Source organism: Narcine bancroftii, chromosome 1 (genome assembly GCF_036971445.1).
Source record: "Narcine bancroftii isolate sNarBan1 chromosome 1, sNarBan1.hap1, whole genome shotgun sequence".
Lineage (NCBI taxonomy): Eukaryota > Metazoa > Chordata > Chondrichthyes > Torpediniformes > Narcinidae > Narcine > Narcine bancroftii.
This window is the reverse complement of record NC_091469.1, coordinates 138146426-138162401: the sequence shown is the minus strand read 5'-3', so window position 1 is coordinate 138162401 and position 15976 is coordinate 138146426. Positions and strand designations below refer to the sequence as shown.

Genomic DNA, 15976 nt, shown 5'->3' with positions numbered 1-15976 from the left:
CAAATAAATAATCCATGTATCCAATTGAGACCCTGCATTGGAACTGCATGTGAATTCTGATGCAGGATCTTGACCTGAAATGATTCTTCCCCAGCATCCTCTCTTCCCCCCCCCACCCCCCCTCCCCCCACCCCCAACCACTGAGGGTGTTCAACTCATTGAGTTACTCCTGCTGTTTAAGTTTTGGTTTTGATTTAAAAGTGCTCAATTCTTTTTTAACGTTGCCACCAGCTTCAGCAAAAAAAAAAACATCTGAGCACCCTGCCCCAGTCAACATGACCTGAATAATTTTTTTTACCTTTTCAAACCTGGCCATATCATCATTTGGCAGGTGCATCACATTTTAAATGACACTAAGTGAGTTGAATTAAATCCAATATTAAATTGGTCAAACAAAAGTATTCCCTCACAAGCATGTCTGGTTTGTTTTTTTTTTAAAGTTTTTTCCTTGTATATTTCCTAAGTTTTTCTTAGTGTGGGAGGGAAGCTGAACATCACAAGTCAGGCCAACTTCTGGGAGAGGTGGTGAACAATGTTCTTGAACTTCTGCACATCTTCTGCTGATGGTCCTCTCACAGTACTGCGCGATAGGGAGCCCTCAGGTTGAGACCAACAACAAAGAAGCACCAGAAATATGTCTAAGTCTGAATATGTTCAAGTTTGGAGCAGGTGCAGCCTGTTGGGGAATGTGAAACTCATGGTGTTTTCTTGGACTTGCTGCAATTGCGTCCCGTCTGTGGCATGGGTAACTGATTTGGAAGATGCTGTTGAAGTTGGGTGAATATCAACAGTGGATGGGACACACTGAAGCCACGGTGGAAGGAATTAACATTTACTGTGTTGAATTGGTTGTCCTTGAGTGTTGTTGGAATAGGATTCATTCTGCACTGAACAAACACCCGACTTAGGTATGCCAGATAGTGGAAAAGGTTCCTAGTGAATCAGTCACTGTATCATACCCAGTCTCTGCTCTGCTTTTATATCCATGATGTTTAAGTGGCTGCTCTAGTGTAGTTTATGATTACTGGAAATTAAAGTAAGTTGCTGCTGGAGGACGATAACCACAACAGCATTAAATGCCAGATGTTGGTGGCTGAGATTTTTTTTTCTTCTCATTGGGGATTGTCATTTTATCTGGCACTGCTGTAGCTTTTCTCTCTCTTTGGCTTGGCTTCGCGGACGAAGATTTATGGAGGGGGTAAAAAGTCCACGTCAGCTGCAGGCTCGTTTGTGGCTGACAAGTCCGATGCGGGACAGGCAGACACGGTTGCAGGGGAAAATTGGTTGGTTGGGGTTGGGTGTTGGGTTTTTCCTCCTTTGCCTTTTGTCAGTGAGGTGGGCTCTGCGGTCTTCTTCAAAGGAGGTTGCCGCCCGCCAAACTGTGAGGCGCCAAGATGCACGGTTTGAGGCGTTATCAGCCCACTGGCGGTGGTCAATGTGGCAGGCACCAAGAGATTTCTTTAGGCAGTCCTTGTACCTTTTCTTTGGTGCACCTCTGTCACGGTGACCAGTGGAGAGCTCGCCATATAACACGATCTTGGGGAGGCAGGCGATGGTCCTCCATTCTGGAGACGTGACCCATCCAGCGCAGCTGGATCTTCAGCAGTGTGGACTCGATGCTGTCGACCTCTGCCATCTCGAGTACTTCGACGTTGACGTCCTGCTTTGCGGAAACTGCCAAAATGTTTGGCCTGGAAGTCAGCATGAAGAAAACTGAGGTCCTCCATCAGCCAGCTCCCCACCATGACTACAAGCCCCCCCACATCTTCATCGGGCACACAAAACTCAAAACGGTCAACCAGTTTACCTATCTCGGCTGCACCATTTCATCAGATGCAAGGATCGACAATGAGATAGACAACAGACTCGCCAAGGCAAATAGCGCCTTTGGAAGACTACACAAAAGAGTCTGGAAAAACAACCAACTGAAAAACCTCACAAAGATAAGCGTATACAGAGCCGTTGTCATACCCACACTCCTGTTCGGCTCCGAATCATGGGTCCTCTACCGGCACCACCTACGGCTCCTAGAACGCTTCCACCAGCGTTGTCTCCGCTCCATCCTCAACATCCATTGGAGCGCTTTCATCCTGTAGCACAATAGTTACTTGTTACTGAACAGCCCATGAACATTCCCTAGCAACTTGGACAGCCTTATCTGATGTGAGAGCTATATCTGGAACCCAAGCTGGATTGAAGATGTTTTCTAGTCCCATGGCTATTGCTGTGTTAAGTCTTATCAGTCACTTCTTAATGTCATGTTCTAGATTGTGTGAAGAATAGCATCTATGTTAAGAACAAAGGAAATAGGCATAGGAGTGGGCTTTCTGGTCCTTCAAATTTGATGCACCATTTATGAAGATCATGGCTGAACTTCCTTTGTGCTATTTCCCCAATATCCTGACTCCCTTCATCTCTGAATGATTTTGGTGACTTAGCATTGACAGATCTCTGAGATTTCCACCTTCTGAATGAAGGAATTTCCCCTCAACTGTCCTGATCAAACAATGACCCCAGATAAGAGAAATATCCACTTTTCCTGTTGAATACTGCAAGAATTTTGTAAAGTTTAATGGGATCTCTCTTCATTGATCGAATTTGTAGAGAACACATATTCTATTCAACTTTTTGCAATATCTACCTTCTTTGTCGAATAAATCACTGACTTAATCTGCTGAAGCAGGTTGGTGTATGGTGTTTAAGAGGATTCTTTGACCTGATAGCATGAAGTTTCAAGGGGGTACAATTATATTAAGCCCTCCGAGAGTGATTCCCTTGTAAAGCATAGTTCCATTGGCATTTTTACACTGAAACTTTGGAATTATTCTGAAAAAAAAATGTCTCCCGATGTGGACATTTACACAGGCACTTTTACACATTCTACTTGTGTTGCGCAGTTTGACTAAGGAGAACATCATATTCATTAGGCCTGTTTCATACGGAGTGGCAGCCATCAATTTAACTGGGGCCACTCCGTAAAAATGTGTAGGGGTATGAATGGAAAAATTACGGGATGGAATTTGCATTAAAAATTCTGTCCCAACATTTTTCCGCTGCCACCGGAGCAGGAATTTTCTGCTGTTCAGAGGCCGTGTAAAAGCGCCTGCAGAGCGAACAGATTCTGCTGCTGAGATCAAAGCTATCCAGGAAATTGTGATGGAGTGTTGCATGTTAACTGCAAGATAAGATCTTGGATGTCAATGTCCAGATGATCATGAGAACCACTTTGTAAGGTGCTTAGAATGACTTTGTCATAACTTGGTGCTGAGATCAATGTTGAAGACTGTCAGTCTTATTCATGTCCTCTTTTAGTGCAGCCACCATGCTTTATTTGGGTGGCTTCCAAGGTCATTTAGGACTTTGTGGGCTTGTAGTTGTATTTTGGCCAGTCGAGTTTAGGAAGACATTTTTCCTCCTTTTTAGAATTACACCAGTGAACCAAATGGCTTTTTAACAACAATCCAGTAATTTCACGGTTATCATTAGTAAAGATTAATGTAGATATATGAAGAGAGAAACATATTTAATTTAATCTGTTGTCCCATTGATCAGAATTATTGTAATTCTGAGTTTAAAACAAAATCATAAACAGTAGGTGAAAAACGGGAAGGAAAATTCCAATATCATGGAAGCAAAAGAAAAAGTTACGGGAAAGAGCTTCAAGAAGATGAGGAAATTGTTGATTTATATATGAAAAGAAATGAAATATTTGAAAGGAATAATTGCACAGTCTTTGATCATGAATGCACATTGTGACTTGAAGGATGAATGTACTTTTTTATTAAATGTTATTTTTTCATAAAAAAGATGTAGAGTGTAAAAGCAAGGAGAAAGATCACGAATCATAGTGGAAGGGAGCTGAAATGCTCTATTTTCTGTGAAGGTTTATACCTCCATTGATCCTTGTGTATTATCCAAGCAAAATGTGGAGATATGATGTTGCATCAAAAGCAACATGATATATTTTCTCGTCAAGGATCAATCAGGAGCTGGGGTGGGGAAAAGAGTGTTGTACAGGTGGGAAAACTGTAATGTCAGGAGTTAATAAAAACATAGAAACATAGAAGATAGGAGCAGGAGTAGGTCATTCGACCCTTCGAGCCTGCTCAGCCATTCAACGAGATCATGGCTGATCTTAAAGTTCAGTACCCCGACCCCGCCTTCTCTCTGTAACCTTTAATACCCTTATACTGAAGAAATAGATCTAATTCCCTCTTAAATAGATTTAATGAACCTGCCTCTACTGCCCTCTGTGACAATGAATTCCACAGATTCACCACCCTCTGGGTCAAGAAATTCCTCCTCATCTCGGTCCTCAATGGTTTGCCTATTATCCTCAAACCATGGCCCCGGGTTCGGGATTTTCCCATCCTTGGAAACATCCCATCTGCATCCATTCTGTCCAGTCCTGTCAGAATTTTATAGGTCTCTATGAGATCCCCTCTCAGTGGAGTGGAAAATATAATGAGTTGCTGATCAGCTGAATTTGTTGATATCTGGGTTTGCAAATGTTGGTCTGTGAGCCATTTGATTCTCAAGGATGTAAGTATGCAAATATTCAACCACACACTGCAGAAATATCAGAGAGATTATAAAATAACCAGCACAGAATCAAAAGAGCTGTTGACTTGCAGCTCCTTTGAGCCAACTTCAATCCTGAGCACCAGAGCTGTTTTTGCGAAGTTTGTGGCTTCTCTGTATGAGTGTGGATTTGTTCTGGTACTTTGGTTTCCCCCTGCATTCCCTTCACAATCTCTCTCTCTCTCTCTCTCTCTCTCTCTCTCTCTCTCGTCTCCTTTCACCTTTCCTCTTATCATGTCCAATTTTGGTGTGGGCTCCTCCCCCTTTCTCTCTCCAGTCTTTATCCAGATGCCTTCCTGTTTTTTTGCTTATACCTTGAAGAAGGGCTCAGGCCCGAAATATGGGTTATGTATTGTTACCGCCTAAGGCAATCATTCTCAACATTTTTCTTTCTACTCATGTAACACTTTAAGTATTCCCTATGACATCAGTGCTCTGTGATTAGTAAGGGATTGCTTAAGGTGGTATGAGAGTGGGAAGGTTAAGAATCACTGCCCAATTGGTCATTAAATATTTTGCTCGAGAAAAATTGTCATTGGCCCATTTCCGTTGAAGTTAGGAAACTGCACAAAATGAGTCAATTAAGTTCAATTAAAATGGTGGTTTTCAAACTTTTTCTTTCCACCCACATACCACCTTAAGCAATCCATTACTAATCACAGAGCATCTATGGCATAGGAAATACTTAATGTGGTATGTGAGTGGAAAGGAAAAGGCTGAGAACCACTGTCCTAAGGACATGGTGAGACCAGCTGAGATCCTCCGGCATTTCTGTGTTTTTACTACAGTCACCACATCTGCAGACTTTCCTGTTTCACTCCTTCTACATTCCCAATGATATTGGCTGTGAGATTAACTGGTCACAGTAAATTGTGTGCAGATTGGTGATGGGAGCTAGGGAGAATTGTGGGAAATGTGGAATCAGTGGGGGTTTGGAGTGGATGGATGCTCAGTGGTCTGCATAGACATGATGGGTTGTGAGATAATATGATATAAACCTGAAAGACCTAACTAGATTCTGTTTCCCATGATAAGTGTGCCTAAAATGCAGAAATGGTGGAGGAACTCAGCTGGTCCCTCAGTGTCCATAGGATATAATGATGTTTCTGGCCTAAATCATTCTTCAAGGTATAAACAAAGAACAGGAAGGCATCAGAATAAAAACTGGTGGGGGAGGAGTCCAGACCAACAAAAGATGTTAATTGGATATGTTAAGAGGAGAGGTGAGAATTGATTTTGGCTCTGTGAAAGGAGAAAGAGGGAAAGGAAAGAGAGAGCGAGACACACACAAACACACACACACACACACCCAGGAGAAAGGCAACATGGGGATAAAGAAATTAGGGGGGGAGGTGGGGGTGGTGTGATTTACAGAAACCAGAGAAGTTGACGTTAATGCTATTTGGTTAGAGAGTGCCCAGACGGAAGATGAGGTGTTGTTCTTCCAATCTGCAGGTGGTCTCAGTCTGGCAGTGCATGAGACCATGGACAGACATGTGAGCAAGGGAATTGGATGGGAGATATTGAAATGGGTGGCCACTGGGAGATCCACATTAGTGCGGCAGACTGAGCCAAGGTACTCAAGAAAGCGATCTCAGAAGGTCTAAAGTAGAACGCATCAGTTTAAAGGTGAGAGGGGATCAGAGAGGGTAATTTTTCGCAGTCAGTATTTGGAATGAACTGCCAAGGAGGGTAGTGGAAGTAGAAACAGCAACCACAGGTACATGATTAAGCAAGAGGGAATTGGAGTAGGCAAGTAGGTATCATGTGATAGTTGACATAAATGTGGTGGATGAAGGGCCTGTTTCCATGCTCTATATCACTCTGACTTTATGACTTTGTCAACAGATACAAAGATGTATCATGTGCTAACTTGGCACCACAGTGCTCCAGGAGTGACACTCGAAAGTCTGCAGACACGGTGTTTGTAGTAGTATAAACACGGAAATGCTTGAAAGACTCAGCAGGATCTATGAGGCAAAGATAAACAAGCTAAATTTCGGGCCAGAGCCATTTTTCAAGGTGTTTCTTTTTTTAAATACAGAGCTCCAGTTAAGTTTTAACAAATCAAATGGCACAGTTAAAGATGAGTTGACTTAATACTGCAAATGCACCAGAGTTTGTTGTACTCCACAGTGAAGGTCCAGTAAGATCTCAACGCTGCTTTTACAGTGACCTATAATAAAAGAGACAAGAACTGGAAGGCTGATATGAACCATCTAATTGTATGTTGGAAGCATTTAGGTCTATTTGGCCATTCTAGGCACAGAAGCAGATTTGATGTATTTATTCAACTTGGCTTAAAGTGCATTTATTTTTCTAGATACTGTATATTTTGGCATATAATTCGAGTCTTGAAACCCTCAAAAATCACTCAAAAATGGCGGGGTCAACTTGTATGGCAGATATACTTTTGAGATCTTAAATTCAACTAAATAAAAAACCTGCTACAATTGTAGAGCCCAAGATTGCCACTTCTGCCTGGTAAGCCGAGGCTCCCACTTCATCCAGGAGCCTGAGGTCACCATTCCTGTTAGTAACTCGACTCATCTTTCCAAGCAATTCAAGATGCATTAGATTCTCTTGGAAGTTTCACTCGGGAACCATACACAGAGCATTGGGTACATTCTGTGGATATTTAATTTTTTTTTCAACTAATGAGATGAAACTAAATGATATGCGCTGTTGCCATGAATGATTGAGAGCTGCTTTGTTTCTCTAAAAACAGTTGGCACTACACTTTATGGGAAACTGAAAAAGAAATTCAAACCAATATAAATTATGCATATTAACTACACATACTTGGTTTATACCTTTAAAGTACTTTCCAAAATATGACTGTAAATCCTTTATGCAGATTACAGTTAAGGATGTAATTTCTATTCCCTGCTTTTTGAATTGAATCCATTTTATTTTGTTTTTATTTGTGCCTTCAGCAAAAGCAGATGCATTGCCATTAGCCAACATAATTTCCCCTCACAGTATCTAGGTGCACCCTTTTATCCAATGAAAAAGATAATTAGGCACACTAAAGAGCTGAGCAATTATTTTTAATCGACTTGGGCTTCACAGTATGAAAGCTGAAAACTGCCATGCTACTTAATTATTACCCCACCCCCTCCACCCACTCTTGAGATAATGCATCTCCTGTTGTCAAAGGAGATGAGAGATGGGCAATGCCTGTTTGTAATATTAGACTTTGAGTTATACTGAAGCTATTGTCACAGAGGCGCAAACCCGTTTGGAATGTGAAGAGGTACAACTAAAGCAATGGTTCCTGGGAACTTGCACGTCAGCTGTGTGTTTGCTCTGGATCTCCTTATCATATAATAAATGAATGATGTTAGATATTCTCCTCATATTCTTTTCTTTAGCTAATTCCTTTTTTACTGGGGGGTTGGGAGTGGTTAGAGTTAGGATAGCGGGAGGGGTAATGTTTGGTGGGGAGGGGAGGTTTGGGGGGCTCTTTTAGGATTTTCTGTAGTGCTTTTTTAGTTTATCTTTGCTTGCACCATAACCTGAGCTAGATTTGCCACTCTCTGCAGTCACTGGTGGTCTTGGGCAGAGCAGTTCCCATTACTAAGCAGTGATGCAGCTGGACAGGATGCATTTCAATGTGTATCTGTAAAAGTTGGGAAGAGACGGTGGGAACCTAGCGATTTTCCTCACGCTTCCGAGAAAGTATGTGTGCTTTCTTGGTTGTAACATCAATATGGTTAGACCAGGAGAGGTTGTTTGTGATATGTCCTCCAAAGAGCATGATGTCTCTACCACCTCTACACCATTACTATGTACCTTTCCTATCCACGTGCTTCTCCAAATGTCTTTTAAAAATTGTAACACTCCCTGCCACAGAGTATGATGGCTTATAGCTATCACACACTGCGTGTGGAAAAAGATGCTAATCAGGTCACCTTTAAAATCTTTCCCTCCTGTCTTAAATTTGTGCCCTTGTTTAAAACGAAAGCCTATGATCGATCATTTTACCTTCTCTATGCCCCTTGTGATTTTACATACCTTTTATAGTTTCAACCTCCCTATGCTCCAAAGGGGGGAAAAAAAGCCCTGGATTCTCTTTAAGTCAAGCCCTTCGGTCCTACTTGCATTTTAGGGATCTTTTCTGCATTGTTTACAGCCTAATGACACCCTTCTTGTTGCTAAGTGACCAGAACTTCACACAACACCCTAAGTGCAGTCTTGACAACAGTTTATGCAGTTTTCTCATTTTCTATTGTTTTCAGTGTCTTGACCAAGAATGCATTCTAAAAGCAGGCTTTACCATCTTGTCTCCCTATGTTGACAGTTTCAGAGAACTGTGTACTTGTTCCCCTAGATATCTCTGTTTACAACAATCTCCAAGGCCCTTCCACTCACTGTAAGTTCTGCCATATTTTAACTTAACAAAATGCATGTTTCAGACTGATCCAACATAAATGTTCTGCTCTTTATCTACCATAAGGAATAATTTACAGCAGCTATTTAATTTGCTAGAGCATCTTTAGGATGTGGGGAAAAACTAAAACACCCATCAAAAGTATGCATGGTCATCAAGCAAGACGATAAACTCCATAAGGACATCACCTGAGGCCAAACTTGAGTCACTTGAGCAGAGCAGAACTTAGTTCTGTGAACTGAGCCAAACCAAGTAGAAGTTGTCTCAATAAGGGGACATCCTGGTAATGGAATGTGGAACAAAGAAGAGGGTAGCAGACTTGCAGGGATTTTATCTGAAGGCTGCAACTGGGAAATTGTGTCAGGTGACTCAGGAAGTTGGATTTGCTAAGATCAGATCAGCAGGAAGCTGGACAATAGAGATCAAGTGATCCAGGGAACTTGTGACACAGGTGGTATTAATTCACTTCAACTCAGCAGTCTAGAGAGATGGTACTATTGATTGGAGGTCCATACTGTACATGTGGCATTGAGTCGGAAATTTACAACTAACTAGATTTTTTTTCCTACAACCGTAAAGAACAGGAACAGTCCCTCCATTTCCCAATATTTATGTGTCATCTCAAAGTCTCTCAATCAATATCCTGTCTGATTCCATTAGAGCTCCTGGAAGTCCATTCCAGGTACTTAATATTCTGTGTACATTTATAAAATAACAGTCCTCCAAAATCTCCTTGAATCTTTCCCCACTCACCTTTAAATTCATGTCCTGATCAAAACATCTTGAATTGTAGAATAATTATGGGAAAAAATATGAAAGCTAAATAGTCAAAACGTCAAATGGAGAAAAGCCAATTTTACCTGGATAAGAACATGCCTGATCCAGATCTGTTCAAATCAAAGCCTGCCAGACAAAACTGAAAATGAACAGGTATTGAGAGGGTGCTCAAGTTTCATCCCAAATCTCACAAGTATGCTGATGCATTGATTAAACTTTGTAAATGCAAGCCAGAGCTCTACTGATGATCAGATTGACAAAAGCAACATCAAGCAGAGATTGATTCCTGGCTATTAATGGAAGTAGAAAAAAGGTTGACTGCAGAAAACTTGAAGGGAAAGTGAAATAGAAAATAAAGATGGAGAAAGAGTATGACGAGGGTCTGGCAGCAAATTTCACAGCAAATCCAAAAGTATGCTGAAGTCATTAGCAGGACAAGGGTTGCAGGAGGAAAGGTGGAATAGATCACTCACTGGTTGTGGCTGATGTATGAAATTGAGGGAATAAAACCTGCTGGTGTCTCAGCCAAGGACAATATACTTGATGTTGAGGACAGGCTAAAAATGGAAAATAGGATTCACTAGAAAAGTACGCCATTCTTAAAGTGAATGAATAATCTGATTCATATGAAATGCTCAGGCAAGAACAGGAGGAAATTGCAGAATTAAAAAAACTGAAAACATTGAAAACACTCAGCAGGTCAGACAGCATCTGTGGAAAGAAAAGTAGTCAACATTTCCGATGCATGACACTTTGTCAGAACAGAGGCACAAGTGCAAAAGCATGGACATCACGGGCCTTTGTAGTTTGGCCAGAACTGGAAAATCGCCTCCAGTTTTCGGTTTCACCTTTTTTTAATAAAGGCTTCAGAAAGAGAACTTTAGCAAGGTGATTCCTCTAGTAGGGGATTTTAGTTACGAGGAGGTGGCAGACTGGTTCAGCTAAGTCGATGTAAATGAGATGCTGTGGTCCAGTGCAGTGCACAAAATTGCTGGAGGAACTCAGCAGGCCATGCAGCATCCATGGCAATGAAAGACAGTCGACGAATGGAATAGCAGCAGGTTTTGTGTGCCAGTGTTGCCTTTAACAGAGACCCATAACTAGCTGTCACAAGCTAAAACCTGCTGGTCATAGGGCAAAACTTGCCATTGGCAGCCTGCATCTTTTTCTCCCTAGTGTCAGATGTAACAGTTTAGCAGAATAATATCCAGTGGGGAAATACAAAACTTGTTGTTACAATTTTTTTTCATCTAATAGAAACATTTTCCATTATGATCCAAATGGTCTGGATCATTTACCAGGCCCTTTGGGTTCATAAGCAATTCTGAACAAGTGAGGATCTATCAAATAATACTCTCTGCACTGTGTCAGTTTTCATACTTGCCCGATGATGTGAAGACCACACTGCAATATTAGCAGCATTGTAGCTGTCAGAAAAAAATAAATCTTGCATATCTTCGAGCTTAATATAAATCTGATAGTGTTGATTGTTAGAATTGTTAGTGTTTCAATAAAAGCAAGAAAAAGGTGTGCTGTATTTTCAAAGTAAGGGTTTTGATACCTGTGAGAATTTTGAAATAGATGCAGAAAATGCTTGAAACACAAATTCTAAATTCTGTTCAGCAATAATACTGGAAAACAATTTTAAAAAAAAGCTTTTCCTCTGGGGGTGGGGGGAGGGGGGGAGGGGGGGGGATAAAGGGGAATTATGATAGACAACTTCAAGTTGAACACAAAGATGATTTTAGATTTGCTGTATCTCATAGAAAGTTGGAGAAATATCACAATAACCTTTATTGAATTGAGCAAGTTTAATCGCCTAATGATGTAGACACATTGCATTAGTTCAGCTGACCAAAAAAAATATTTTTCTGCTGATTTTTGTTTGTACTCAGCAACTGATACCTCTCGTGTCAGTGTCCAACAATAGTCGGCCAGCATTGATAGGTTCCATTTGCCTTAATACCGCTTTACCATGGTCGCAAGGTCCTGGAGAAAACTTTCAGTAGGGGCATATCTAGGGTATGGCATATGCCCAGGGTGCCTCTTGAAGGAGACACACCCCACCCACTGAGGGCTGCCACTACTATCCTGGACATACAAGGAACACCCATCTTCTATGCTTGGTACACTCGTTCTTACTCCTCAGCCTAGTGTTCACCTCTCAATTATCTAAGATGAAATACCAACAGGGTGGCCACCAAGGCCAGGTCTCCTGAGACCTCCTTGTCGCCGTTTATTTTGATGCATTGGCCACCCGTGCCATAGACGCCATTTTGCATAGATACGCCGCTGTCTTTCACCACGTTCGCCACGAGGCACTTCTTCACAACTCCGGAGAAGCAGAAGATTTTCGCAAATGTTTTGCTCCGGTGGCAGTGTAAAAATGTGGAGACAGAATTTATTACATAAATTCCATCCCGTAATTTTTCCACCAGGACCCCTACATATTTTTATGCAGTGACCTCAATCTAAATTGACCGCAGGCACTCCGTAAGAAATGGGCCTGATGAGTACGACAAATTCCGCAACACAGGAAGGCTTTGTAAAAGTGCTCACTGACTACACCAAAATCAGTAGGGAAGTAGTGTGAATGCAGATAATGACGTTTCAATTACATATTACAAGGTTTTGTATGCTTGAAGCACAATTTTTTTTAAAAACAGATGTGTGATAGGAAAATTTTAAGATGCTTTTCATGATCAGCAGACCAAAATCCATAAAATACACCCAGAAGTGTTCAGGAGATGCAATCTTTGTTGTCCTGTGTCATTTATCATTTTCACCTCATTTATATCACGCCTCTGAATTAGAGCTTCCACACAACTGCAATTTTCTGTGGGCAGCAAACCTCTCTAACCATGACAGCTGTGAAGGCTTAATCACTGAATGTATTCTAAGCAACAAATTTTCAAATGGCGCAGTGTGGTTTAAGTAGGAGGGGGACACAGACTTGAAACTTACGCCGTGATCTTACTGAACGGCAGAGAAAGGGCTCAAGCCCAAAAAGTTAATCATGTATCTTTATGCCATTGTATCAAAAATTCGTTTATAAAAAAAAAAATGAATGCAATCAGTTCATGCCAAATGTATGTACTTTTTGATAAGAATGTATTGCAGCCATTGAAGCAGTGGAAGAAAATTTGGAAGAAAGCACAAATAATCGTAATTACTCAGTGAAATTACAAAGAATTGATATTTGCTCTTCTGGAACAAAGATGATATTTGTCACTGCATTCATTTAATAAAGAACATTGAACTTGTGAAGAATGATAATTGTTTTACAAGCTCAATAAAACAGTGTCAAGCAGAATAATGTAATGTTCTCTAAAGAAGCCAATTATTTTATTTGCCTGATTTTTTTTGAAGTGCACTAATTAACAATAAAAGGCAACTGTGTCCTATTTATATGAATGCTTTATTAAACTCACACATGGTTTATAAAACTGATATTAGCATTTATGGTCCCAACCTTCATCTCAAATGATAGATGCCCTATATTCTTCTTTCATTTTTGTGTCTATTGTAACGGCTTCCACCACCAATCCCCGCAATGTGTTTCTAGCACCCTGTGTAGAGAGAAAAAAAAACCTACCTCTGTTGTCTCTCCTACACTTTCTTCCATTCAACTTAAACAGATGTCTTCTGGTATTGGCCATTGCCACCCTGAGAAAAAGATACTGACTGTCAACTTATCCAACTCCATTAATTCACTTCTCATCTTCCTCACTCCAAAGAGAAGAGCCCGAGCTCATTCAGTCTTTCCCCATGAGGCACATTCTCTATTCCAGGCAGTATCCTGGCAAATCTCCTCCGCACGCTCTCCAAAGTTTCAAACATCCTTCTGCTAATGAGGCAACTAGAACTGAATACCTTGATTATGATCTATCAGTTTTATAGAAGCTGCAACATTACCTCATGACTCTTGAAATCAATATCCTGACAATTGAAGACGTACCATGCACCTTCTTCAACAACCTTGAGGAATTTGTGGACTTGGACCCCAGGATTCCTTTTTAAATCCACACCGTTAAGAATCCTACCATTAACCATGTCTTCAACTTTCAAATTTGATCTTGCAAACTATATCGCTTCACATTTTTCTGGATTGAACACAATCTGCCCAACTCTGTATCCTGTCTCTGTCCTGCTGTGACCAGTACCAAACTTCTACACTATCAAGAAAACATCCAAACTTTGTGCCATCTGCAAACTTACTGATCTACCTATCTACCTTGTCCAAGGCATTTATAAAAATAACAAAAAGGAGACATTCCAGAACAGATTGAAGTGAAACACCACTAGTTACTGGACTCCAGACAGACTATGCTCCATCTACTACTGCAGTCTGGCTTCTGTGAGAAAATTAACTCTAAATCCACATAGCCACATTTCTATGAATCGCATGCCTCATGGCTTTCTGGATGAGGCGGCTATGGGGACTCTTGTCAAACGCCTGACTAAAATCTATATAAACCACTTCCACCACCCTATCTTCATCAACTTCTTTTGAAATCACCTCCTTGAGAAATGTATTTAGGCTCGTGAAGAATGGCCTGCCCCTTACAAAGCCAAGTTGATAATCCATGAAAAGACTACGCTTCTCCAAATGCTCATAACTCCTGTCCCTAAGAATCCTCTCCAATTGTTTACCCACTACTGATAACAGACTCAATGATCTATAATTCCTAGGATGCTCCTTTAATTCTTCTCGAGCAAGTGAACAGGAACATTGCATTTGCTGAACCTTCCTTAAAATTTGGAACCTATACCTTAAGTTCATAGGTGCACAGTTATAGGGTGTGTCATCCTGTCTCACGGCCTAGCCTCATCCCATCCCAATCTGGGAAAAAGAATAAAGAAGGCCATGGATAGGATAACGGTCAGGTCAAGGGCTGCTGGGGTGTAACAAATCCACATATTACTGATTTATATTTTTAACCTTTGTTGTGAGCATCTTGAATGTCAATTGTTATGTGGTCCATTGTGTATGGGGGAAGGAGGGGTGGAAAAAATGGGGCTCAAACTCAATGGGGAAACTTGTACAGAAATGATGACTGTAAATTTTGATGAATATTCATCATTGTTTGAGCTTGAAAACTGCTAAATAAAATATTCAAAAAAAATGCATTTGGCATTCTCCAATACCACTCCTGTGGCCAGAAAGAACATCATTAATGGCCCAGCAAACACTTCAATTGCTTCTTGTGATAACCTGGGCTATATCAGGTCATGTCCCAGGGACTTATCTGTATTAATCTTTTACAGATGCTCAAACTCTCTCTCTTAACTTTGACATGCTCCAGCACATTTACCTGTTCTACACTGACCTAATATTCATTAAGGTCCCTCTTTCCTGTGAACTCTCAAGTAAAATATCTATTAAATACCTTCCTGACCTTTTCCATCTCTGCACATGTTTCCCCTTTTATCTCTGAGTGTTCCAACCCTCACAGCAGTCATCCTTATGTTCTTCATGTACGTGTTGAATGCCTTGAGTTTTACCTTATTCCCGCTTGCCCAAACCATCCCCTGGCCACTTCTCACTCTCCTCAATCCCTTTTGATGTTCCTTCCTGTCAACCTGGTAATTCTCAGGACCCCTGCCTTATTTTGGCTTTCTAAATCTTCTGAATGCTTTCTCCTTCATCCTGATTAACTGTTCAGCTTCTCTTGCAAATCATAGTTCCTTTACTTGGCTAATATTTCCTTGTCTCATGGAACAAACCTATGGAGAATTCCATACAAGTGGTCCCTGAACATCCTCCACATTTTTGCTGTCACATACCAGAGGACTTGTTCATCTCTCAAAGCTTTTTTTTGAGAGAGTCTTGCCTATCAATCAAATATGGTTTCCATAAGGAAGGTTATCTTGGAAAAATCAATGGTGGTAGTTGGTGGAAGGAGTCGAGTTGTGTCAGGTGGTGACACAAACTCTTAAGATGAGAGAAAATTTAGAAGAAAGGTTTCACGAGAGCTTGAGCTGCAAGCCTGTCAAAGGCATTGTGATCTATTTAAGTGATGTAAGTCTCCAATTTTTTTTTAAAGGAAGATTTCTGAGTCAATAGGTTCACATACAGTTCAGGGCAGAATTGATGGTTTCCATTTCCCAAGCAAATTACAAATGTCACCATGACTTAAATACAATAGTCCTGGTTATCAATTTTCTACTTAAAATGCAACCGGGGAAATGTTCGTGATATTAATTACTTTGCCTCTGTGTTTG

General features: G+C 40.9%; 1 protein-coding gene across 10 annotated transcripts in view; it reads left to right on the top strand.

Annotated features, from left to right (window-relative positions):
• Positions 1-15976, top strand: part of LOC138764513 (teneurin-3) — a 4541667-nt gene that overhangs the window by 638325 nt on the left and 3887366 nt on the right. For 7 of the 10 annotated variants that reach the window (XM_069940681.1, XM_069940677.1, XM_069940666.1 and 4 more), the window contains exon 1: positions 8781-8956. The exons of the other annotated variants lie outside the window; for them this stretch is intronic. The gene's annotated coding sequence lies outside the window, so the exon portion shown is untranslated. Of the gene's footprint in view, positions 1-8780; positions 8957-15976 lie in introns of those variants that run through there. 10 annotated transcript variants of the gene reach the window in all.